The sequence below is a fragment of the Dermochelys coriacea genome, chromosome 12 (assembly GCF_009764565.3).
Source record: "Dermochelys coriacea isolate rDerCor1 chromosome 12, rDerCor1.pri.v4, whole genome shotgun sequence".
Taxonomy (NCBI): domain Eukaryota; kingdom Metazoa; phylum Chordata; order Testudines; family Dermochelyidae; genus Dermochelys; species Dermochelys coriacea.
Window position 1 is genome coordinate 18,196,054 of NC_050079.1, and position 23,341 is coordinate 18,219,394.

Here is a 23,341-nt window from a genome sequence, read left to right on the forward strand (position 1 = left end):
ACGCTGTCTTAGATAGATCCCCCAGTGTAGACGAGGGCTAAGTTACGCAACTTCAGCTACGTGAATAACGTAGCTGTTCACATAGCTGAAGTCGACGTACTTGGATAGACTTACCGTGGTGTCTTCACTATGGTGAGTCAACTGCTGCTGCTCCCCCGTCGACTCTGCCTGCGCCTCTCACAGCGCTGCAGTACAGGAGTCAATGGGAAAGTGCTTGGGGGGTCGATTTATCGCATCTAGACTAGACACGATAAATTGATTCCCCACTGGATCGATCGCTGCCCACTGATCCGGCGGGTAGTGAAGACATACTCTTAATAACCAATCATTTAATAAAAATCTAAGATCTGTAGCAATTTTTAGTTATTCATTTATGAATTTTGCCGCTTTCCAACCCTCCAGGAAATTGCTTTGTTTTCTGCCCGTAATACATGCTGTCAGTTATATTTATTTCAAACATCTCAATGCTCTCTCGTTATCACACAACACAAAAGTCAATAGTAATCCCGAGTAAATACTATAAAATTTTAACTAGAGCTAAAAGAATGTTGAGCAGGTTTTGGAAGTACTTACCCTTAGCATCAGCTATCAGATTCTCTGTGTCCCTACAGCTCCCCTTACCCATCCCCATGTGGTCCTGCAACCCTCCTCCTATGTAGCTCCTGGCTCAAAGCTGTCACCCCACTAGCTCATGAGCCTGTGCCCTAGTTTGCCCCTCCCCTGAGCTCTTCTAAACCCCAGCCTCTGACTCATGTGCCTGCTTTGTCTATCCCGTGCCTGCTTTGTCCATCCCATGCCTGCTCACTGGTGAGGAACGCAGGCTCTTCTCCCTCCCTCTCCGCTGACTGGCTGCCCTCTCTTCTGGTGCCACAGCAGCCCCTGGTGGGCGAAAGGTGTAATTGCAACTCCTCTCCAGCAGAATCTCTATTCTGTGGAGAGAAAAAAAATCTGTTGGGCACATGAATTCTGCGCTTGTGCAATTGTGCAAGATTCCCCTAGGAGTAATATATTACTTCAGACTGGATTCTCCAGGGTCCAACAAACAAAGAAAGGGTTTTTGGATAAGTAGCTTGGTTTTAATACTGGCTCAGTGCTTTCTTCCTATTCCGCAAATGGACAGGACCCTTGGTCCCTGGAAGGTCCCAATGCTTGGGGGGGTAGGGTTAGTCCTGGTAAGCTTTATGAGCATGCATGTAGATTCTCCCTCTTCCCCCACACCCGCAATGCTTCTTACTTTTAAAAACAAGGTGGGTTTGCATAGGAAGTGTTGTGTGGTAACTTATAATGTTGACAATCACTTTTATCAGTATCTGAAGAGAAAGTAAGCACATCTGTTAGACAGACTGTCTTTGCTGGAAAACACACAGTGAAGGAGGGGAAGTGTTCATCCTTGGTCAGAAGGGAATGTTACCCATTATGGGTGTCTACAGGTACAGTTGTCCTGAACTGTGACAGTTGCCGTAGTGTTAAAATGCTCATACGGTTGTCCATAGTTTTCCCGGAAAAAAACAGGGTGGACAAGCCCTGAATTTTTAATGTAGTGGGAAAACACTTCTTAAGAGAGAACTTTCCTGGCCACCTTTTATACATTATAGAAGCTCATATTCAGTATGTTTTTCCTTTTGCAGACAACCTCTATTGCTCCTGGCAGTCTTTAGGTTTACAGACTATTACTGTGTTCATCTTCTAATCTATGTGTATGTATTAAAATATGCCTTTATGCCCTCACCATTGCTATTTCACTTCCCTTTCCTGTAACCCCGAAGTCACAGCTTTCCAGAGTCCAGTATGTGCAATATTCAGCTACATCAACTTGATTTTTCCACTTGTATCAAGATCAAGCTTAAAAACTGTTTTAGTTCTTAACAACTCTCATGGAGTCTTCCCATCTTACCTCAGACCCGTTTTCTGTACTCTTGCTTGTGCTCATCAGCCCTCTGGAACAGCCTTTATGTACAGGTTTCAGAGTAGCAGCCGTGTTAGTCTGTATCTGCAAAAAGTAAAGGAGTACTTGTGGCACCTTAGAGACTAATAAATTTATTTGAGCATAAGCTTTCATGAGCTACAGCTCACTTCGTTGGATGCATGCAGTGGAAAATACAGAGGGGAGATTTATATACACACAGAGAACATGAAACAATGGGAGTTACCATACACACTGTAACAAGAGTGATCAGGTAAGGTGAGCTATTACCAGCGGGGGAGGGGGGAGACATTTTTTTGTGATCAAGATGGGCCATTTCCAGCAGTTGACGAGAACGTGAGGAATGGGGGGGGGCAGGGGGGGAGGATAAACATGGGGAAATAGTTTTACTTTGTGTAATGACACATCCACTCCCAGTCTTTATTCAAGCCAAATTCAGTGGTGTCCAGTTTGCAAATTAATTCCAATTTAGCAGTCATAGAATCATAGAATATCAGGGTTGGAAGGGACCCCAGAAGGTCATCTAGTCCAACCCCCTGCTCAAAGCAGGACCAAGTCCCAGTTAAATCATCCTAGCCAGGGCTTTGTCAAGCCTGACCTTAAAAACCTCTAAGGAAGGAGATTCTACCACCTCCCTAGGTAACGCATTCCAGTGTTTCACCACCCTCTTAGTGAAAAAGTTTTTCCTAATATCCAATCTAAACCTCCCCCATTGCAACTTGAGACCATTACTCCTCGTTCTGTCATCTGCTACCATTGAGAACAGTCTAGAGCCATCCTCTTTGAAACCCTCTTTCAGGTAGTTGAAAGCAGCTATCAAATCCCCCCTCATTCTTCTCTTCTGCAGACTAAACAATCCCAGCTCCCTCAGCCTCTCCTCATAAGTCATGTGCTCTAGACCCCTAATCATTTTTGTTGCCCTTCGCTGTACTCTTTCCAATTTATCCACATCCTTCTTGTAGTGTGGGGCCCAAAACTGGACACAGTACTCCAGATGAGGCCTCACCAGTGTCGAATAGAGGGGAACGATCACGTCCCTCGATCTGCTCGCTATGCCCCTACTTATACATCCCAAAATGCCATTGGCCTTCTTGGCAACAAGGGCACACTGCTGACTCATATCCAGCTTCTCGTCCACTGTCACCCCTAGGTCCTTTTCCGCAGAACTGCTGCCGAGCCATTCGGTCCCTAGTCTGTAGCGGTGCATTGGATTCTTCCATCCTAAGTGCAGGACCCTGCACTTATCCTTATTGAACCTCATTAGATTTCTTTTGGCCCAATCTTCCAATTTGTCTAGGTCCTTCTGTATCCTATCCCTCCCCTCCAGCGTATCTACCACTCCTCCCAGTTTAGTATCATCCGCAAATTTGCTGAGAGTGCAATCCACACCATCCTCCAGATCATTTATGAAGATATTGAACAAAACGGGCCCCAGGACCGACCCCTGGGGCACTCCACTTGACACCGGCTGCCAACTAGACATGGAGCCATTGATCACTACCCGTTGAGCCCGACAATCTAGCCAGCTTTCTACCCACCTTATAGTGCATTCATCCAGCCCATACTTCCTTAACTTGCTGACAAGAATGCTGTGGGAGACCGTGTCAAAAGCTTTGCTAAAGTCAAGAAACAATACATCCACTGCTTTCCCTTCATCCACAGAACCAGTAATCTCATCATAAAACGCGATTAGATTAGTCAGGCATGACCTTCCCTTGGTGAATCCATGCTGACTGTTCCTGATCACTTTCCTCTCCTCTAAGTGCTTCAGGATTGATTCTTTGAGGACCTGCTCCATGATTTTTCCAGGGACTGAGGTGAGGCTGACCGGCCTGTAGTTCCCAGGATCCTCCTTCTTCCCTTTTTTAAAGATGGGCACTACATTAGCCTTTTTCCAGTCATCCGGGACTTCCCCCGTTCGCCACGAGTTTTCAAAGATAATGGCCAAGGGCTCTGCAATCACAGCCGCCAATTCCCTCAGCACTCTCGGATGCAATTCGTCCGGCCCCATGGACTTGTGCACGTCCAGCTTTTCTAAATAGTCCCTAACCACCTCTATCTCTACAGAGGGCTGGCCATCTCTTCCCCATTTTGTGATGCCCAGCACAGCAGTCTGGGAGCTGACCTTGTTAGTGAAAACAGAGGCAAAAAAAGCATTGAGTACATTAGCTTTTTCCACATCCTCTGTCACTAGCTTGCCTCCCTCATTCAGTAAGGGGCCCACACTTTCCTTGGCTTTCTTCTTGTTGCCAACATACCTGAAGAAACCCTTCTTGTTACTCTTGACATCTCTTGCTAGCTGCAGCTCCAGGTGCGATTTGGCCCTCCTGATATCTTTCCTACATGCCCGAGCAATATTTTTATACTCTTCCCTGGTCATATGTCCAACCTTCCACTTCTTGTAAGCTTCTTTTTTATGTTTAAGATCCGCTAGGATTTCACCATTAAGCCAAGCTGGTCGCCTGCCATATTTACTATTCTTTCGACTCATCGGGATGGTTTGTCCCTGTAACCTCAACAGGGATTCCTTGAAATACAGCCAGCTCTCCTGGACTCCCTTCCCTTTCATGTTAGTCCCCCAGGGGATCCTGGCCATCTGTTCCCTGAGGGAGTCAAAGTCTGCTTTCCTGAAGTCCAGGGTCCGTATCCTGCTGCTTACCTTTCTTCCCTGCGTCAGGATCCTGAACTCAACCAACTCATGGTCACTGCCTCCCAGATTCCCATCCACTTTTGCTTCCCCCACTAATTCTACCCGGTTTGTGAGCAGCAGGTCAAGAAAAGCGCTCCCCCTAGTTGGCTCCCCTAGCACTTGCACCAGGAAATTGTCCCCTACGCTTTCCAAAAACTTCCTGGATTGTCTATGCACCGCTGTATTGCTCTCCCAGCAGATATCAGGAAAATTAAAGTCACCCATGAGAATCAGGGCATGCGATCTAGTAGCTTCCGTGAGTTGCCGGAAGAAAGCCTCATCCACCTCATCCCCCTGGTCCGGTGGTCTATAGCAGACTCCCACCATGACATCACTCTTGTTGCACACACTTCTAAACTTAATCCAGAGACACTCAGGTTTTTCCACAGTTTCGTACCGGAGCTCTGAGCAGTCATACTGCTCCCTTACATACAGTGCTACTCCCCCACCTTTTCTGCCCTGCCTGTCCTTCCTGAACAGTTTATAACCATCCATGACTGTACTCCAGTCATGTGAGTTATCCCACCAAGTCTCTGTTATTCCAATCACGTCATAATTCCTTGACATCACCAGGACCTCCAGTTCTCCCTGCTTGTTTCCAAGGCTTTGTGCATTTGTATATAAGCACTTGAGATCACCTGTTGATCGCCCCTCATTCTCAGTATGAGGCAGGAGCCCCTCACAGACATTCCTGCCTGTGCTTCCTCCCGGTATCCCGCTTTCCCACTTACCTCAGGGCTTTGGTCTCCTTCCCCCGGTGAACCTAGTTTAAAGCCCTCCTCACTAGGTTAGCCAGCCTGCTGGCAAAGATGTTCTTCCCTCTCTTCGTAAGATGGAGCCCGTCTCTGCCCAGCACTCCTCCTTCATGGAACACCATCCCATGGTCAAAGAATCCAAAGCCTTCTCTCCGACACCACCTGCGTAGCCATTCGTTGACCTCCACGATTCGACGGTCCCTACCCAGGCCTTTTCCTTCCACGGGGAGGATGGACGAGAACACCACTTGCGCCTCCAACTCCTTTATCCTTCTTCCCAGAGCCACGTAGTCCGCAGTGATCCGCTCAAGGTCATTCTTGGCAGTATCATTGGTGCCCACGTGGAGAAGCAGGAAGGGGTAGCGATCCGAGGGCTTGATGAGTCTCGGCAGTCTCTCCGTCACATCACGAATCTTAGCCCCTGGCAAGCAGCAGACTTCTCGGTTTTCCCGGTCAGGGCGGCAGATAGATGACTCAGTCCCCCGGAGGAGAGAGTCCCCGACCACCACCACCCGCCTTCTCCTCTTGGGAGTGGTGGTCGTGGAACCCCCAACCTCAGGACATCGCATCTCATGCGTCCCAACCAGCGGAGTCTCCTTCTGCTTTCTCCCCCCAGACATATCATCTGGTCCACTCTCCGCATTGGTACCTGTGGAGAGAACATGAAAGCGGTTAGTTACCTGTGTCTGTGTTACTGGAACCCGGACATTCCGCTTACCTCTTCTGGAGGTCACATGTTGCCAAGCTTCTTCACTGGCCTCTTGGCTCATCTGTGCAACCTGCTCTACATCTTTAGAGCTTTGTGCCCCTAGAAGGCTATCCTGAGTTTGGTCCAGAAAATCCTCAGTCTCTCGTATACAACGCAGGGTCGTTACCTGTTGCTCCAGACCTTCAATCTTCTCTTCCAATATGGAGACCAGCTTGCACTTTGTACAGACAAAGTCGCTTCTGTCCTGTGGAAGAAAGACAAACATGGCACATCCAGTGCAGGTCACAACAGCTGAACCCCCCCCTTCCATATCACCTACCTACTATGAGCTTCCTCAGAGACGTTGGCAAGATGTAAGCCTCACTGGGCTCACTCAAGGCGAACTCCCAGGCAAACTCCTGCTGTGAGCTGCTCTGCTGTCCCCGCTGCTCCGCTGCCGCTCAGCTGGTTCGCGAGGCTCTGGCTATTTTTAAACAGCCAGGCTTCCCTGACGCAAACACACAGACACCCTAATGCCCGCCCCCTGCAGGCTAGCAGCCAATCAGACACTCACTCAGGCTCTCTCCCTGCCCTCCCAGCAAACACACGCTCGGATACTTCCTCAGCAAGCAAACACACACACTCGGATACTTACCAGTCCCAGGCAAACTCCTGCTGTGAGCTGCTCTGCTGTCCCCGCTGCTCCGCTGGTTCGCTGCCGCTCTCGTTGGAGTCTGTTTTTGAGGATTTTTGTTGTTGTAATATTGTGACTTTTGGGTCTTCAATCGAGTGACCAAAGAGATTGAAGTGTTCTTTGACTGGTTTTTGAATGTTATAATTCTTGACATCTGATTTGTGTCCATTTTATTCTTTTACGTAGAGACTGTCCAGTTTGACCAATGTACATGGCAGAGGGGCATTGTTGGTACATGATCGGTTTTAGGACCAATCTTATTTAATCTTTTTATTACTGACCTTGGCACAAAAAGTGGGAGTGTGCTACTAAAGTTTGCGGATGATACAAAGCTGGAAGGTATTGCCAATTTAGAGAGAGGCCGGGATATCATACAGGAAGATCTGGATGACCTTGTAAACTGGAGTAATAGTAACAGGATGAAATTTAATAGTGAGAAGTGTAAGGTCATGCATTTAGGGATTAATAACAAGAAATTTAATAATAAGATGGGGACGCATCAATTAGAAGTATCGGAGGAGGAGAAGGACCTTGGAGTATTGGTTGATCACAGGATGACTATGAGCCGCCAATGTGATATGGCCATGAAAAAAAGCTAATGTGGTCTTGGGATGCATCAGGCGAGGTATTTCCAGTAGAGATAAGGAGGTTTTAGTACCGTTATATAAGGCACTGTTGAGACCTCACCTGGAATACTGTGTGCTTACTTTTACCTGCTTAGGTTAAAACTTCTCCAAGGTACAAACTATTTTACCTTTTGCCCTTGGACTTCCACTGCCACCATCAAACGTCTCACCAGGTTTATTTTTGAGAAAGTGTTGTTTGGAAACGTCTTTCCTGCCCAAAATCCTCATTAAAACCTTGCACGCCCCAGCCCGGGCAAGGCTTGATAAAAATCATCACCAATTTGCATAGGTGACCACAGACCCAAACCCTTGGATCTTAAGAACAATGAAAAAGCATTCAGGTTCTTAAAAGAAGAATTTTAATAGAAGAAAAGGTAAAAAGAATCACCTCTGTAAAATCAGGATGGTAAATACCTTACAGGGTAATTAGATTCAAAACATAGAGAATCCCTCTAGGCAAAACCTTAAGTTACAAAAAGACACACAGATTTCTGGTCTCCCATGTTTAAGAAGGATGAATTCAAACTGGAACAGATACAGAGAAGGGCTACTAGGATGATCTGAGGAATGGAAAACCTGTCTTATGAAAGGAGACTCGAAGAGCTTGGCTTGTTTAGGCTAACAAAAAGAAGGTTGAGAGGAGATATGATTGCTCTCTATAAATATAACAGAGGGATAAATACCAGAGAGGGAGAGGAATTATTTAAGCTCCGTACCAATGTGGACACAAGAACAAATGGATATAAACTGGTCATTGGGAAGTTTAGACTCGAAATTAGATGAAGGTTTCTAACCATCAGAGGAGTGAAGTTTTGGAATAGCCTTCCAAGGGAAGCAGTGGGGGCAAAAGACCTGTCTGGCTTTAAGATTAAACTCGATAAGTTTATGGAGGAGATGGTAAGATGGGATAACATGATTTTGGTAATTAATTGATCTCTAAATATTCATGGTAAATAGACCCAATGGCCTGTGATGGGTGGGGTGGGATCTGAATTACTATAGAAAATTATTTCCTGGGTATCTGGCTGGTGATTCTTGCCCATATGCTCAGGGTTTAGTTGATTACCATATTTGGGGTCGGGAAGGAATTTTCCTCGAGGGCAGATGGGAAGAGGACCTCGAGGTTTTTTCGCCTTCCTCTGTAGTATGGGGCATGAGTCACTTGCTGGAAGATTCCCTGCTCCTTGAAGTCTTTAAACCATGATTTGAGGACTTCAGTAGCTCAGAGAAAGGTGAGAGATTTATCGCAGGAGTGGGTGGTGAGATTCTGTGGCCTGCGTTGTGCAGGAGGTCGGACTAGATGATCATAATGGTCCCTTCTGAGCTTAATATCTGTATCACATTGGTAGATGTGCTGGTGAACGAGCCTCTGATAGTGTGGCTGATGTGGTTAGGCCCTATGATGGTGTCCCCTGAATAGATATGTGGACACAGATGGCAACGGGCTTTGTTGCAAGAATAGGTTCCTGGGTTAGTGATTTTTGTTGTGTGGTGGCTGGTGAGTTTTTGCTTCAAGTTGGGGGGCGACTGTAAGCAAGGACTGGCCTGTCTCCCAAGATCTGTGAGAGTGATGGGTCGTCCTTCAGGATAGGTTGTAGATCCTTGATGATGCGTTGGAGAGGTTTTAGTTGGGGGCTGAAGGTGATGGCTAGTGGCGTTCTGTTGTTTTCTTTGTTGGGCCTGTCCTGTAGTAGGTGACTTCTGGGTAGTCTTCTGGCTCTGTCAGTCTGTTTCTTCACTTCAGCAGGTGGGTATTGTAGTTGTAAGAACACTTGATAGAGATCTTGTAAGTGTGTCTCTGTCCGAGGGGTTGGAGCAAATGGAGTTGTATCGTAACCTCTCCAACGCATCAAGGATCTACAACCTATCCTGAAGGATGACCCATCACTCTCACAGATCTTGGGAGACAGGCTATTCCATGCTTACAGACAGCCCCCCAATCTGAAGCAAATACTCACCAGCAACCACACACCAGACAACAAAATCACTAACCCAGGAACCTATCCTTGCAACAAAACCCGTTGGCAACTGTGTCCACATATCTATTCCGGGGACACCATCATCGGGCCTAATCACATCACAGACTCCAAGGAGAGACTGCTGAATTGGAATTAATTTGCAAACTGAATACAATTAATTTAGGCTTGAATAAAGACTGGAAGTGGATGGTTCATTACACAAAGTAAAACTATTTCCCCATGTTTATTCCCCCTCCCCACTGTACCTCACGTTCTTGTCAACTGCTGGAAATGGTCCACCTTGATTATCACTAGAAAAGGTCTTTCCCCTCCCCCCCCTGCTGATAATAGCTCACCTTACCTGATCACTCTTGTTACAGTGTGTATGGTGACACCCACTGTTTCATGTTCTCTGTGTATATAAATCTCCCCACTGTATTTTCCACTGCATGCATCCCATCAAGTGAGCTGTAGCTCATGAAAGCTTATGCTCAAATACATTTGTTGGTCTCTAAGGTGCCACAAGTCCTCCTTTTCTTTTAGCCTTTATTTAGGAAGTTTTAACAGGTTTACAAATCATTACCACCCAAGTGTCAGAAGCAAAAAGTAAAGCTAATGTTTACTGGGTTGTGTGGCACAGGATTTACTGGCATGTCTCACTGGTGTCTTTTACGCACTTTAAATTTTATTCAATGTTTAAAAGTGGGTTTATAGATCAGAATGTAATTGTTAGACATAAGCATACAAAATTGAGACTGCAGTTCTGTATAAGCTTGTTAGCTACTCTCAGTAGTAATATTCACATCTAGGAAAAACAAGAAATGAAGTTGTCAGCTCTTGGAAGCAGTTGACGTAGCTTCTAAACTTAGCTACGACCGGAGCTTCCAGCGCATTGTAGGCAGGGGACCCACCCATCCTTTCTTTCCCGGCGTTTCTGAATGTTTGTGTTTTGCTGACTGCACGGCGAGCTCGGTTGATCACGTGGGGTCGATATGCCTGGGTGCCTCCCTGGGGTGGGGAGGAGGGAAGCCAGCACGCAGGAGCTGCCGTGCGGCCAGACTGGTGCTAGGAGGAGCTCGCACAGAGCAGGGAGGCTACCAACCTTTTGGCAGCAAATGGCTTTTCCACGGGAGACAACGCACAAGACTCAGGAGTTCTCCCTTCTGCCTCTTACTCTGGCTCTGCAGCCCCCTCTCCTCGGCCTGGCTGCAGCTACGCAGAGCTGGTGGCAGCGTGTCCGTAGCCAGATCCTTCTCATGGGCGCTCCGTAGCTCAGCAGCCGAGGGAAAGGAAGCGTCTGAAGCGGAGCTTCCTTTGCTAGGCAGCAGCCGGAAGAGTTTGGGAAACCATTTTAGGGAGACTTTCTGAAGAGCTTGTATGTGTGACAGGTCGGACAAAGCTGTTTCCTTCTCCCTCAGATCCCCCTGTGGATTATTGAAGGCACTTCACGTGGGGGAGTGGGCTAGATTTCTGTCTACTGCGCTGGAGGTTTTAGTGCTCCGTCTGCCTGATTCTCTCGCGTGAAAGTAGCCCCCCTCTGGTATCGTTCCAGGTCTGTCTGTCCTCAAGCCTCATGTTACCAGGAGGGGCCTCTGTTATGAGTTGTGTTTGTTTCTCTGGGGAAACGTGATGAGCTGTTTCACTCCTCATGACGGGGAAATCTACCTTAAGCTTTCTGTATTCGTGGAAGGGGGGAGTCCTGTTTACATCATGTTTGCCAGGAAGTAAAACCAACAAGAGAAAAGGTATTTTTTTAAACCTTCTGTGTTACAACTTACTAGGTGCACCGTGTTAAGCCTGCTATCTGAGATTTGAGAGTCTGCAGTAGATTCAGGCATTGCAAACAAAAAATAATTTCCCTGCTCTGCAGTTTTGGGAATAACTTAGGTTTGTTTTTCCAGCAGGTTGATACACTGGTTCAGCTTTGGTTCAATGATGGAACATTTTTTCTTGATGCAGAATTTAAAAATCTTAAAGTATATTCCCCCCCTTTTCTGTACTTCAGTTTCTTTCTGCTATTATTTAAACCTTGTAAAATGTTTTAAGATACATTTTTATGTTAAACCATATGCAATAATATTTTTGGTGGTGACTCGCTAAGTACCTTAGTTTCTCAGTGTTGCTTAGAGACCAGCTTCCCACCCCCACAGTGAGAAAGGACTGGTGTGGGATCTTAGGTATGGGATAGCACCCAAAATAGCAGGTGTTGCATATATTTTCACCTGACACCAATTTGCTATCCTGGCAGTTGTATTAAGGTTTCTGTAACTGCAAAAAAGCTTTAAACAATTTTTCAACTTTCTCTACATAACTTTTGACTGTTTTCCAGTTATCTGTCTGCTTGCTTTTTGGTGGAAAAAATGTAGCAGGTTAGCATAAAATGTAGGTATGACCAAACATGTAGGCTTTAAAGAGTAAACTTATGAAAATAAACTTGAACTTCTCTTGTTTCTCCATTATTTGTATTACTACTGTTTCCTGCTTTTTCTGTGGTGATGAGGGTGGAGAACAGAAGGGGCTTTGGAGGGGTTTTGGCTCCTCCAGCTGGGACATGGGACAATAGTCTGTGTACATGGGCCAATCCCTAATCAGCCTGTTACTCTAGCTGGCTCTATGAAGGGCAGTTAGCTGTTTGAAAGGCCGAATTTGTTCTGATGGATGTCATCTTGTCCTGAGATGGTGATTAAAACCATGGGTGGAGAGTGTGTGATGGGGAAGCTGCCTGTGAAAACTTATCAGTACCATTTGATTTGATTAACTCTAATTGTAACCTGCAGGGTGGGATGGAGCCCCGTATCAACTTTGTGTCCTGTGCTGAGAACCAGTTTGAACTGATACATGCTAGCCTATTTGGAGGTGTTTTCATACCTTTTGCAGGTCTAACAAAGGAAGCATAATCTAGACTGCTCCTAATGATTTATGGACTTGCTTTTATCTACTGCCCACCCCTAAGAAACAATGGTATTCTGTACATGAACGCCGCATGGAGCCCTACACTGGGGCTCATGACCAAGACTGGGTTTATGAGAAGGGGTTGTGTGGACATGGGGACAACCAACAGCAGCAGCAAGAGGCCCTGGTCTTAAGACAGGGACATCTCCACCTAGCCTGAACTTGGACAGACCCTGACTCAAGATTCTTAGGACTGGTGAGGAGGATAGACCTTTGACGGTTTTTCTATAGAACTATAACTCTTCTGTTTTTTAAAAAGTGAGTGTATGTACGTACTAAGAAGTTCCTTTCCAAACATTGTGTGTTGGTCCCTGAAGGGTATAACTAGAGACACCAGAGTGCACCCAGCCTGATGGACTCTGGACGGAATGGATCTAATAAGCAACTGGGAAGAAAGTGGGCGATCAGGAGGGCTAGGGCTCTCGTTTCAGGGTCTGGGTGGCTGCATTCAAGAAAAGTGTCATGGGGTCTGCATCTGAGGAGTGTTCTTGGGTGTCCCAGAGCTAGGAATAGTGATCAGGCATTACCCAAACCCTTGGAGCTTAGCATTCCATAGGATTTGGCAGTTGCCTTACGACTAGTGTCTGTTTAGAGAGAAAAAAGAAAAGGAGTACTTGTGGCACCTTAGAGACTAACAAATTTATTAGAGCATAAGCTTTCGTGAGCTACAGCTCACTTGAGCTCAAGTGAGCTGTAGCTCACGAAAGCTTATGCTCTAATAAATTTGTTAGTCTCTAAGGTGCCACAAGTACTGCTTTTCTTTTTGCGAATACAGACTAAGACGGCTGCTACTCTGAAACCCGTTTAGAGAGAGAAGGTCTTGCAGGACTAGACTGGATTGTGACAGAGATCTTCTCTCTCCCTGCAGCCCCTCCCCCCCTTGCCTCTGCTTCAAATAGGAGTGCCTCATAACAGAAAAGCAGCAGTCCAGACATGCAAGTATTGCTGTCAGGTAACCACAGGAATCAGTTTAGGACCATAATGGTAGAATCTAGTTTGGCTCAACCTATCTTCTGTCACTGGGGAACCAATCATTGATTTCAGACAGTTCTATACTTCAACACGTTAGCAGCCTAATCTGGCATAGTAAAGTCTTTGGACTCTAAATAGGTACACTGGAAGGGGAGGCACTTCAAGTAATTGAAAGTTTAGTGTGGAGTCAGGCCCAATGGTTAGATTCTAGCAATTCTTGACACATCTGCTGAATATAGTTTTTCCCAAGAAAAATTAAGTTTGTCTTCCCACATGCCTATCCACTAGGGTTGTATTTTCTGAACGGAAAAAGTGTAGTAAAATGGCAAACTTTCACTGAACAACACTAAATTTAATAATTCTTTTAAGTTGCCACAAGTGTTTAAAGTGTGTGTGTGTATATATGTGTGTGTGTATATATATATATACCTCAAGAAACAAACAAACTTCCACTCAGACTTTAGTTTGTTGGATAGTCTTATTAATAATACTTAGTTTGGCAAATTCAGCAAAAGAACCACTTCACCTTCTGAATGACTTTCCACCTCAGCCTACTCAAACAACCTGCCCTAAAGACCAGAAAATTCTAAACAGCAGGGAATGGGGAGGGAAAGATGTAGGGGGCTAAGACCCTCTTTTGAAAAGAATATTGTTTTCTCTGAGAAAGCAGGGTTTCCTTTCACTTTAGATTTTCTTTTTTCCTCCTCCCCTTGATGCTAAAGAGCTAAATGGTCCATCCTTCGGCTCATTTTCCAGCCAGTGCCTCACTCCCACCTGCATACTCATCTCAACATCAGGATTTTTCTACACCTGTCCTGTAAGCAGAGTAAATGTCAGAAAGTTTGAATAGCAAGGTTTTCTTTGAGACGTTACTTTTCACATATTCATATTGGCTAAATCTGAGGACTTTGAAATATAGTCTTACTGTCATTAGTAGGATGGTTATTATAGAAGAATGCTTATGGTTGGAACTCTTTATTTTCTTGTAATCTAGGGTGTGATCTAGTCACTTGTTCTATATATCCAATATACACACCAAATACCTATTGTTCAGGAGTGCCTTTACTTTTTTTTCCTCTCTCTCCAAGCAAACAGAAATCCATTCTCAATCTTAAATTAGAAAATTTAACAGAATTTCTATGTTCCTTGATCTCAACTTTGTAAAGTTGGCCAGCATGCAAGTATTTTACATCCTTTCCAGCTTCGCTCACATGCACGATAGCCACACTCTTCACATTTAATGAGCATCACATTTGTTTTGCTCTCCGTAAAAATTGTTTGTGAAATATACAATGTATTAAATGGTATGTCTAATTTTTTCTCAAATAAAAATTAAAATCAACAATTACAGGGAAAAGACTCATCGTTATGGAGATACAGGTGTGCTGACACATTCTCTTGTATATTAACTCTGTTTTTCCTTCATTACAGAAATGAGCCGTCAGACTGCTACAGCACTACCTACAGGTACTTCAAAGTGTACACCATCACAGAGGGTGCCTGCTCTGACTGGCACTACAGCTTCCAACAATGATTTGGCAAGTCTTTTTGAGTGTCCTGTGTGTTTTGACTATGTGCTGCCACCTATTCTTCAATGTCAGAGTGGCCATCTTGTTTGTAGCAACTGTCGCCCCAAGCTTACATGCTGTCCAACTTGCCGAGGCCCACTGGGTTCCATTCGTAATTTGGCTATGGAAAAAGTTGCCAATTCTGTACTGTTCCCATGTAAATACGCCTCTTCTGGATGTGAGATAACTTTGCCACACACAGAAAAAGCAGACCATGAAGAGCTGTGTGAGTTTAGGCCTTATTCATGTCCATGTCCTGGTGCTTCATGTAAATGGCAAGGTTCGCTGGATGCTGTTATGCCACATTTGATGCATCAGCATAAGTCAATAACAACACTACAGGGAGAAGATATAGTTTTCCTTGCTACAGACATTAATCTTCCTGGTGCTGTTGACTGGGTTATGATGCAATCTTGTTTTGGCTTTCATTTCATGTTAGTCTTGGAGAAACAGGAAAAATATGATGGTCACCAGCAGTTCTTTGCTATTGTACAGCTGATAGGAACACGCAAGCAAGCAGAAAATTTTGCTTATCGACTTGAGCTTAATGGTCATAGGCGGCGATTGACTTGGGAAGCAACTCCTCGATCTATTCATGAGGGAATTGCAACAGCCATTATGAATAGTGACTGTCTAGTCTTTGACACCAGCATTGCACAGCTCTTTGCAGAAAATGGCAATTTAGGCATCAATGTAACTATTTCAATGTGTTGAAATGGCAAGCAAACATTTTCAGGCCAGTGTTTAAAACAGTTGCATTTAATTTTGCAGAAACTAGGGTAACCATCTTTGACTGCCAGACACAAGCTATTTGGTAGAGGGAGGCTAGATGTATATGAAGGTAAATAAAAGGAAAGGCTGTTAAATTACAGGAAGCAGTTGCATGTAGTAACACTAATATATTTAAAATAAGTCAACAGTAAACCACTGAAAATATATATACACCCAAAATGGGCATCTTTTGTATTAAGAATTGATTCTACAGGAAATGTTGTAAAATAGTTCTAAAAACTTGTTTGTAGATTGATTGTACTGTTGAAAAGGATACTGTTGTGTTTTTTGTTTTTTTGTTTTTTTTCCTTTGACTGACAAGCCATGTTGAGCAGTCTGGTCTCTTGCCGCTGCTTTTTCCCCTTAAGTCACTACATAGTATTGCTGCTGTTTGTGTATATTTTTTGTGTATTTGCTAATTTTTATTAACTTCTAGTTTTTCATTAAATAAATGACTTTCTTTTCTGTAATTCAGGTTTTCCTCTTTTTTGTACCTTTTAAAAATTAATTGCAGGTGTCATCTTTTGATATGCATAATTGCTTATGGTAAAACTTATACTTCTGTACATTTGGTAAATTAGTCTCTTCCCAATAGTCCATTCATTGGTGATACTGTTCTTAATTCAGCTATTTTGTGAATGTATTGAATTATAAAGGAGCAATTACATTTGAAGAATTATCAGAAAAACAGCTCCAGATGATATGTACTTCGTTATACCTTCAAACAAAAGTGAGGAGATATTGGGTAACATCCTAATTAAATAAACTGAAAATTCAGGCACACTTCTTAAATTTAGAAATTTCAGACACAAACTCATGCTTGTATTTTGGTTTTGCAGTACAAGAAGGCATTGTCTTATGCAGTATTTGTAACTATAAAAACAGACAATTTAAAAAAAAAAAAGGCAGTCTCAGAATACAATGTTTTTGGTCTTTTATAATTTTGTCATTAAAAGAATACCTGGCAAACTAAATAAAAACTCGTTTTTTGCTTTAGCATGAAGTTTGACTAATTTAATATTCTAACTTAACTTGTAACAATTCATCGGACAAAGGATACCTGAACTAGAGAGAACCAACCTTATTTTCCTTAGTCATACTAATCTTGTATGTCATCCCATCATGTTAGCGATATGATGAACAGTGTACATCCAAAGGCCCATGCAATTCTCTTGCATTCAAAGGCATAAGTAGTATTTTGGGGCCTTTTGCAGGTTGCAAGCAAGTTTGAGAAATTCACCTTGAATGTATGTCTGTATACAGCACTAAGATGGTTTAATGTAAAAGAAAACTATTAAATCTCAAACTACTTTAAAGGTATCTCTTTGCCAAACTTAGTAATTGTGGACATATGCTGTTGGGAGAAGTAGGATGAATATTGGCTACTTTTTGTATAACATTCAAATACAATTTATTGACTATATATTGTCTAACTTTGGCAGAAATTGATCTATGTTAAGACAACTCACTGAATTATTTTTGGTGCAGTGATTACACATTTTAGCCTGACAGGGTAAGTAGTCATACAGGTAAGGAATGTGAACCAGTATAGACATTTATAGACAAGCCACTGCCGAAACAGTTTAGTTAAAGAAGTAAGCTTCAGAAACTTTTTTAAAAAATTGTGATGGTGCACTGTTCAAGAGGATTAAAAACTTAAGAAATATACTGGCATCTCATTTCTTCTTTGATCTCTAGTGGAATACTTGCTGTGTCAATTTTCTAAATGCAGCCTATTTAACCTCACCTACATTTATCCCAATTTTGTTTTTGCTATACTATGAGTTATTTGGCTACAGCAGTTACAATCTAGTGGCTGGTAGGTTTGAAATTAAGACTTTATTTAAACGTTTGTTTTCTCATTATTGAAACTTGCATTTCAATTCTAATTCTTTCAGAGGCTGTTGATAAATAGTGTGGACTAATTTTACACCCAGACTTTGCTTTGGGTAGTAGATTAACTCCTATTTAAAATACATAGATTTGAGGCTTGACTAAAATGAGTGAGTTAGGATGTTTTCTGTATTTTAAGAAATGGTCACTTCCTTAGATATTAAAAATTCTGTGATGATATGGCTGGAACTGAGGAGATCGTTGTATGGTTGGTTGATTCTAATACCTTCTCAGATCTATGGATTCCTTAAAAGCTTTTGTTGTTTTAAGTTAGTGGAAGTCTCTTTAATTGGTGAGTCAGAACTATGATTAAGTATTCCTGATCTGTGTAATAAAATGTCATTTATTTTTAATGTAGGTTACTTTAGGTGGTTGTGACTTTGATTTTTAGTTGCAGTTACTTTTCTTGCTATTAAACTTCCTGGTTTATTTTTATTTTTCAAGTGGCCCAAACAATCTGCAGTACTCCTTTGGTCACAGTAGTCCAGGATAGGTGGCAGCAGCAGTGAAGGCTTCCACATACCACCTAGGCAGTAGCTGAAAGTAAAAAAGGCAGCTATATTTTACACTCCTGCTTAGTTGTTGTTTGCAGCAAATTACACTCAGACTCCTTTACACATACTCATGGGGCTATATACATGGAATACTCCATTTACAGAAATGTCAACCTTGCTTTGAGATGTTTAGGGATATTTATTTAAAAAAAACCCCAGGAATTAGAGCATTTGCTTGGACCAATTGCATGCCAAAGGTGCAAAGCCAAATAGACATGGGGTGGGGTACAGAGTAGCACCTTTGAATGCATGCTACAGGAGCTGGGTCCTCTTCTTTCTTTCTCCCCATTTGGCCAACAAACATTGCAAACCCTACCCTGGGGGAAATAACAGGAAATTTGCCCTCCTATGCTTTTGAGTTACCTTGGCCAGTGATGCTCCTGGCCATAGTTCTCTCCCCTGTGGACTGTGCAGCGGGGGGTCTGATTGGAGGCAAGCTGTGGTGATTGCCAGTGGGGTTGGGGAAGGTGGATTCACTGCTCAAGTCACTGACTGCATGTTGAAAGAAAAGGAGTACTTGTGGCACCTTAGAGACTAACAAATTTATTTGAGCATAAGCTTCAACTGCCCCAGGTAGACCCTGCAGGCATACTCCAGGGAGGTTAGAGCACAACATGCAGCCTGGATGGTGAATCCAGCAGTGTCTCATCCCATTCAAAGTCACCCCAGCTTGCCTCTTAATAGAGCTCTCATAGTGCAGCCTAGGCATGTCCCACATAGTTGGTGGAAGAGAACACGCTCTCCTCTGTGGCACTATGTGCTGAGTAGAGGTGAACAGTACACATGCTCATTTTATGCATATGCTTCAGCTTGCAAAATTCATACATTTAAGCTGGGAGGGGAAGAGGAAGGATTACAAAAAAATAGGGTGGGCATCTCTGGTGCAAGTCTTAAAATTCACCTCTAAATTTCAGTCAAGGGTGCAGTTTTATTTTGGGAGGGAATCTAGAACTCTAAAAGACAAATTTCACTGTCATACATACAATTGTTTTGGGTTTAGTTAACAGAACTTCAGAAATCCTAACACAATAGTTTGAAAATAGGGCTAAGCTTCTCAGAATATATAAGAACAATGCATATAATAGGATACACCACTGTGCACCAAAAAGCATAACATGATGGGAAACTAAAGAGATGTTCATCTGCATTTTTCTGGCACAATGATTTAACTTCCTTGAACTAAAGATAGAGTTGCTTTAGAAGAGTATGTCAGCATAAAGTGTAGCACTTTAATAAAATAGTTGCTACTGCTTGTAATTTTAATAGGTAAACAGGACATGAGGGTCTTAGAGGCTTAATACTAACTTGCATATACAATGATTTATGGTTTGGGACATTGTACAGAATTGAGTACAATTTAAGATAAACTTGAAAGGTGAGCTTGCAGTACTCCCCATAAACAGTTGCTCATACCAATGAGCAATTTTAAAAGATTTTACATTAACTAAACACAATGCATGCTATAGTGTAGTTAGTTTCAGACTTTATCTTCCCCCCACCCCCAACATTTAATGTCATTCATCAGATTGAATGGTTAAAACATGCTCATCAAAGACTAAGTATAGACTAAACTTTTTTTATTTACTCTTATGCAGTAAGACATTAATGATCTATATCAGTTGTACTAGCTACCACTAGATCTAAAAATAGTGGTATTTAAAATGCCTGGAAACGTCATTAGCAGTGACTATTTACAGTGGAAAAAGTATACTCAATTATCTTTATTTAAAATAATGAAGATGCTTTATATTTTGTAATATACTTAGAGTAAACTGTCAAACAGTTCTATCCTTAATCCAAATACCTGTTCATGTGTGTGTTACTGCCATTATAAAAACAAACTGCAGGTGCATAGGCTTTGGGAAGTCAAATGGGAGCATTAACATTCAATGTTTTTCTGTTCAGACATTCCTTGCATGCATTTGGTTATTTAAGATGTTAAAAGTTATTGTTTGCACTATGCACAGTGATGTGTCTGTTATACAGAGTTGCCCATAACATTCCTATAATTGAAACTGTACTGTAATTCAAAGTGTTATCCAGATGAATTCATAATATAGTTCTGTTTAGTATAATGAATTTAACTTTTCAAAGCTATTCTGAATAAAATTAATTGCTTCATACTGTGATAGGCCATTTACTTAGGAAAAATATTAGTTTGTGGGCAGAGGGAAGGAACAGCAACTGCATTTTTGCAAGCTGGTTCTCTCTGTCTATATGTGTAGTCAAAGTAGAAAGTTCTCAAAATGGCACTAGACAGCTGATACACCACAATACTAATAGCCAGCATTTGAGCATCCATTATAACTTCATTGAGGTGTTATTTAATGAATGTAAGTTGTGACTTTGGAAGGCCTTTACTGTTTGTGTCAAGAATAGTAAGAAAGCATGAACAGCAATAAATTGCAATAAATAAAATACAAGTGTCCTTAATGCAGACAAGTGAACAGGTAAAGGTGGTGTTATGCATAACCTCAGTGTATTCCGCTATTTAGATATTAAAGGCTATGATTAGTGTTTAAAAACTTCTTTAGTATTAGTTAAAGGACTTTCATCTTTAAAGCACCACCAAAAAAAAAAGGAACTTGTGTTCAACCACCAGTAGCTTTCTAGGTCCTAGTCCCTTCCTGCTTATTTCTGAAAAATGCAGTATGTACTTTTACCAAGTTCAATGAAAATGAATGCACTTGCCGTTCAGCATAAACTATGCAAATGTAATCTGTGTACAGAATTTCTGCTGGGCTCTTCTAAATGTAGTTTTACAAATTGAGTGCATCTGTGAAACAAAAATACAGTATGCAGGGGGTTGGATCCCTAGGAAAATTGAGTCCTTACTAGGCTCTGTGGACAACACCTCAGTGGCCTGTTGCTATGGAAGCTGATGGAACTCTATAGTCCCTTATTAGAAATAAACACTTTCTACATAAATCAACCAGTCACAAAAAATATATCCATCCCATGCAGAACTATGTACTCACCTTCTCATGGAAAAAAACCATGTTTGTTTAAATAGAAAGCTCCTATAATGTCTTCTGACTTCCTGCTGCTCCTCTTGCTACCAGGTAAGGACTATTGCCTTGTCCCTCCATGTCAAAAAGGAGCAGCTGAGAGTAGGAAGCTTTCAGTTTCCTGCCTGTCCTGTGTAGAGTAGAAGGTTACAAGCCACAGGACTACTTAACACTAAAAAATGGTAAAGGTGGCAGTTTTTTTTTGTTTTTGTTGGTGTCCATTATTGATGTGAGCTATTTACATGGTTTATAATACTTAGCACTTCACATACCTCAACTCTCACTGGCAGAATCTTCTAGCAATTTTTGGCACTTTCCTGCTTTGCAGAGCATTCCAGTGCACTTCTGAGGACTCACTCACACCCAGGAAATAACTGGAATGATGGACCTTCCCGTTCTGGAAATTTACAGGTAAGGAGAAACTGTCATATGTCTTAATGTAAAGATGCAATAAACAGTCTTTAGCCTTGGTTTTTTAAGGCTGTATTCGAAAGCTTGTATTGTGGGCCTTTACAGGACAAGGGAAGATGAAGCTTTCTGAAGAAAGGGATTTTATACCTTTTAATATAATTACTGTATCAGTTGGAAGAATGCCACTGAACAAATGTAGGATTAGTCCTACTATGACCCACAGAAGGTTTAACAGACCTCTTTATACATACACAGAAACCAGTTGAAGCAAAATATTTTATAGTATATGCTCCATTGTGATTTCCCATTATGGTATATTTACCACCATCCCTTCACAGATTTTTTTTTTTTTTTTAGCAAACCCCCATTTGTCTTGAAGTCTCACCTTGTTACAATTTTATGAGCAGTGGTGGTATATTTCAAAACTAGTCATTCATTAGTAGAACTAGCTTGCAAGAAGTGGTCAAACCTTTTTTAATTAATACCAAACTGAAAAATTTAAGTTACAAAAATCAGCATTACTACAAGACTTTAATCTTTCTTCATGACCTAACATAAGGAAAACAACATTAAGAGACTCCTATTCACAGAATATAATCATCTTCCCCATAATTTAAAACATGTGTAGACTGAAGTTGGTAGCTTAAATTACAGCCATCATATAAGAGGGTGGAAAAATACATGAGATTAAGAGACTAATGTGATTCTTTACAAAGGGTATAGTGGCAAAGGAAACTAGAATGACAATTAAGGGTATGCTTTTTCTATACTCTTGTTCTGAAATGTTTATACAACAATAATCAAATTTTGGAGCTTTTAAAACACTAAATCAAAATGTTGCCTTTTTTTCATTTGAGCATCCAGTTTTTCTACAAGGGAGACTTAAGGAATCTTTCTTTGTATAAGCCTGACTTTCATCCCTCCCCATGCAAAAAAACTACCTTTTTAAAAACTCATCTGATTTGTCTAATTTCTCATGACTGCTGCTCTGCCAGAAAAGCATGGTTTTAGAAATTCCAGGAGAAAATGATGTCAAATACTAAACTGTTGGGAGAAAAAAAAATAATAATCTTTGCATATTTTAAGAATCCTCTAATATCCTCTTCCAAGACTCTGCATTAATTAAGAGGCCATAATTTCCAGTGGGGACTCACCCTTCTCTCCACTGGCATGTACACAATTTTGAATGCGTGAATAGGTATTAGAGCAGGGGTGGGCAAACTTTTTGGGCTGGGGGCTACATTGGGGTATGGAAATTGTATGGTGGGCCATGAATGCTCATGAAATTGGGGGTAGGGGTGGGGCCAGAAAGTTGTTCAGGGTGGGGGAGGGGGATTAGGGGCTTGGGGTACACAAGGGGGCTCTGGGCAGCACTTACCGCAAAGCAGCTCCCAGAAGCATGTCCCTCCTCCAGGCAGATCTTGTGCCCTGCCCTGTCCTCAGGCGCCATCCCTGCAGCTCCCTTTGGCCAGGAACCACAGCAGCACACAGAGCTGCCTGGCCATGCCTCCATGTACTACGTACCAGCCAGAGGGGGGTCCTGGGAGCTGCATGGAGTGGGGCAAGCCCGTGGCCCCCAGCCAGAGCAGGGCAAACCCCTGATCCCACTCCCCAGCAGGCGTCGAGGGCTGGATTAAATGGTCTGATGGGTCCCGTGGGCCGTAGTTTGCCCACCCCAGTATTAGTGTGAGAAAGCCTCCATTCAAGTATGGTATCTAGTGAAGGCTTAAAAAACAGCCTGTATGTTGGTGTTAGTGATTATTAGTACTCTGAAGCTAAAATTGCTCTGCATGGCCTGATCAACGTCCTCATCAGAATAAGACCATAAAGAGGAGAGAACAGTCTAGTGGAAAAATCAGTGATGCAAATCAGGAAATC

General features: G+C 42.5%; 1 long non-coding RNA gene and 1 other non-coding gene across 3 annotated transcripts in view; one reads left to right on the forward strand and one right to left on the reverse strand.

Moving 5' to 3' along the window:
- LOC119841334 overlaps positions 1–23,341 on the forward strand; it is a 91,900-nt gene that overhangs the window by 22,723 nt on the left and 45,836 nt on the right. For both annotated transcript variants that reach the window (XR_006275287.1, XR_006275288.1), the window contains exon 2: positions 21,381–21,463. This is a non-coding gene — a transcript (uncharacterized LOC119841334). The remainder of the gene's footprint in view (positions 1–21,380; positions 21,464–23,341) is intronic.
- Positions 10,381–22,758, reverse strand: LOC122456375. Its single transcript, XR_006275289.1, has 3 exons — positions 21,325–22,758; positions 13,087–18,027; positions 10,381–12,870 (listed from the first exon to the last, which is right to left on the reverse strand). It is a non-coding gene; the product is annotated as an uncharacterized LOC122456375 (long non-coding RNA).